A 3,871-nucleotide genomic window follows, 5' to 3' on the forward strand; every position below is an offset into this window, starting at 1 on the left:
GCCAAACCCACCAGAACACGCCTCAGCTGAAGAGGTAGTGGAAATAGAAGATGTTGAAGAGGAAGAAGACATACAGGACATGGCTAAAGAAGAAGAAGTGCAACCACAGGAGGAAGCACTAAAAGGCACAGACACTGCAGAAAATTCCACTCCTATTTCATTTCCACAACTTGCAAGGAAGCCTAGGAAGCAGCTGGAACCTGATCAAAAAATGGTAGAGATATTCAAAAGGTTGAGGTAACTGTTTCCCTTTTTGATGTCATTCAACAGGTACCTAAGTATGCAAAGTTTCTAAAAGATTTATGTATACATAAAGACAAAATTAATGAATTAAAAACTATTCCTTTAGGAAGTTCTATATCTGCTTTAATGGGAGGTTTACCTAAAAAGTGTAGTGACCCAGGTCCTTGTATAGTCAATTGTACTATTGGTGGTGTGATAATTTCTGAATGCATGTGTGATTTAGGAGCATGTGTAAGAATAATGCCTTTGTCTATATATGATATTTTGAGGCTACCTCCCTTAAAAAGGTTGGCAGCTCGTTTTGTGTTAGCAGATAAAAGCATTATTACAGTGGTTGGAGTTGCTGAAGATTTCTTAGTGGGCATTAAGGGACTCACGTTCTCCACTGATTTTTATATCCTGAAAATGCCCCAAAATGACTCAGACAAGCCATCATCAATCTTACTCGGAAGACCATTCTTGAAGACCTCAAAGTTTAAATTAGATGTTTTTTCAGGAACATACTCTTTTGAAATAGATGGCAGAGTAGTAATCTTCAATCTGAATGGAGTTATGAAGCATCCTCCAGAGGATCACTCTATCTTCAAGTGTGATATTATAGATGAAACCGTGGCTGAAGTTCATCAGGAGGAATTTGAAGAGAAGCACACAGGACAAGGTCTAAGTATGGGGACATTCTCAGAGGACAATGACAGTGCCTTACCACTATTACCAGCTCCAGATAACCCAGAGCCTGAACATGATCAGAAGTTAAAATTAAAATCCCTTCCTCCACACCTCAAATATGCTTACCTTGAAGACGGGCAGAAGTTCCCGGTTATCATTGCAAAGGAAATCACTTCTCAACAGGAAGAGCAGCTACTTGGTGTGCTGAGGAGGCACAAGAAGACAATTGGTTGGAGTTTGGCAGACATAGTAGGCATCAGCCCTCAAGTCTGTGAGCATAGAATATTTTTAGAAGAGGGAGCAAGACCTGTCCGTCAACCCCAGAGAAGACTGAACCCCACTATCCTAGAGGTTGTCAAAAAGGAAGTGACCAAGCTACTAGAGGCAGATATCATCTATCCCATTTCAGACAGTGAATGGGTAAGCCCAGTACAAGTGGTGCCAAAGAAGTCTGGAGTCACTGCAGTGAAGAATGAGCATGGAGAGCTCCTGACAACCAGAGTTCAGAACACCTGGAGGGTCTGCATTGACTATAGACGCCTCAACCAAGCATCCCGTAAGGATCACTATCCTCTCCCATTCATTGATCAAATGCTGGATCGCCTGTCAGGTAAATCGCATTATTGTTTCTTAGATGGTTACATAGGTTATTTCCAGATTCATATAGCTCCTGAGGATTAGGAAAAGACCATTTTTACATGTCCTTTTGGGACTTATGCTTACAAGAGAATGCCCTTTGGCTTGTGCAATGCACCAGCTACTTTCCAGAGGTGCATGATGAGTCTTTTCTCTGATCTTATTGAGGACTGTATGGAGGTTTTTATGGATGATTTTAGTGTTTATGGCGATTCCTTTAGCCTTTTCTTAGATGGACTATCTAGAGTATTAGATAGATGTGTCAGTACAAATCTGGTATTAAATTTTGAAAAATGTCACTTTATGGTTAAACAAGGAATTGTACTAGGACATGTTGTGTCTAACACTGGCATTTCTGTAGATCCAGCAAAGGTGGATGTTATTTCTAGTTTACCTTACCCCTCTTCTGTGAGGGAGGTCCGTTCTTTCCTTGGCCATGCAGGTTTTTACAGGAGGTTCATTAAGGACTTCAGTAAGGTAGCACTACCCTTATCCAGGCTACTACAGAAAGATATTGAATTCGAGTTCAGTGAAAATTGCAAACAAGCGTTTGATAAGCTGAAGACTGCACTGACTCAAGCCCCAATTGTAAGAGGACCAGACTGGAGCCAACCATTTGAAATAATGTGTGATACTTCCAACCATGCAGTAGGAGCAACACTGGCTCAGCGTGAAGGTAAGGATCCTTTTGTTATTGCTTACGCATCTAAAACTTTAGATGCCGCTCAGTCGAATTACACTACTACAGAGAAAGAGCTTCTTGCTATTGTTTTTGCTCTGGATAGATTCCGAGCCTATTTACTTGGTACGAAGGTAGTAGTGTATTCAGACCACGCAGCTCTAAAGTATTTATTATCTAAAAAGGAGTCCAAACCAAGGCTTATATGTTAGATACTGCTATTACAACAATTTGATTTAGAAATTAAGGACAGGAGTGGTAACCAGAATTTAGTGGTAGACCACTTGAGTCGCCTTGAGCACATTACAGATAACTCCACTCCTATAGCTGATAATTTTCCATTTGATCACCTGCAAGCAGTATCTGAGATAGTCCCTTGGTATGCACCTGTAGCTAATTATCTAGTTAGCCGCACCTTCCCTCCGAACTTTTCTAAGCATCAAAGAGACAAGCTGAAAAGCGAGTCTAAATATTATATATGGGATGACCCATATTTATGGAGATGTGGCGCTGACCAGGTAATTAGACGGTGTGTGCCTCAATCAGAATTTCAGTCCATCTTAGAGGCCTGTCACTCATCTGAGAGTGGAGGACATTTTGGCCCTCAAAGAACTGCTAGAAAAATCTTAGACTGTGGATTCTGGTGGCCTACTCTTTTTAGAGACGCAGTTGAATTTTGTAGATCTTGTTTCCCATGCCAGAAATTTGGTAATATATCCAGGAGGGATGAGATGCCTCAACAGATTATGCTTTTCTGTGAAATTTTTTATGTTTGGGGCATTGACTTCATGGGTCCATTTTCAAATTCTAATGGTTATTTTTATATTTTGTTAGCCGTGGATTATGTTTCCAAATGGGTGGAAGCAATTCCCACCCGCACTGATGATGCTAACACTGTTGTTTCCTTTGTGAGAAACCATATTATTTGTCGCTTTGGGTCATCACGAGCAATCGTGAGTGATCAAGGCACCCATTTTTGTAACAGGAGACTAACAGGATTAATGAAGAAGCATGGGATAATTCATAAAGTTGCAACAGCCTACCATCCTCAGACTAATGGGCAAGCCGAGGTGTCAAATAGAGAGATAAAGCGTATCTTGCAGAAGATAGTCAAACCTCATAGAAGAGACTGGAGCACCAGGCTACAAGATGCACTCTGGGCATACAGAACAGCATACAAAACACCCATTGGGATGAGTCCTTTCCGCTTTGTTTATGGAAAAGCTTGTCATCTCCCTGTTGAAATAGATCATAAAGCCTTTTGGACAGTAAAGGTATGCAACATGGGAATTGAAAAAGCCGGAGCTGAAAGGAAGTTGCAACTGCAGGAACTGGAAAGCCTTCGCCTAGAAGCTTATGAGAACTCAAGACTATACAAGGAGAAGATGAAGGTTGTACATGATCAACACATCAAGAGGAAAGAGTTCCAACCTGGGGACTTAGTCCTCCTTTACAAGTCTCGACTGAGGCTCATGCCAGGCAAGTTGAGATCAAGATGGGAAGGTCCATACAGAGTAGAGAAGGCAGAACCGTACGGAGTTTATCACCTAAGCCATCCTTCAAACTCTGAACCTATTAAAGTTAATGGACATCGTTTAAAGCTGTACCATGGTAAGAAGCTGAAGAAAAACAAGGAGCTTGAGATCT

Source organism: Arachis ipaensis, chromosome B6 (assembly GCF_059453495.1).
Source record: "Arachis ipaensis isolate K30076 ecotype BB chromosome B6, ASM5945349v1, whole genome shotgun sequence".
Lineage (NCBI taxonomy): Eukaryota > Viridiplantae > Streptophyta > Magnoliopsida > Fabales > Fabaceae > Arachis > Arachis ipaensis.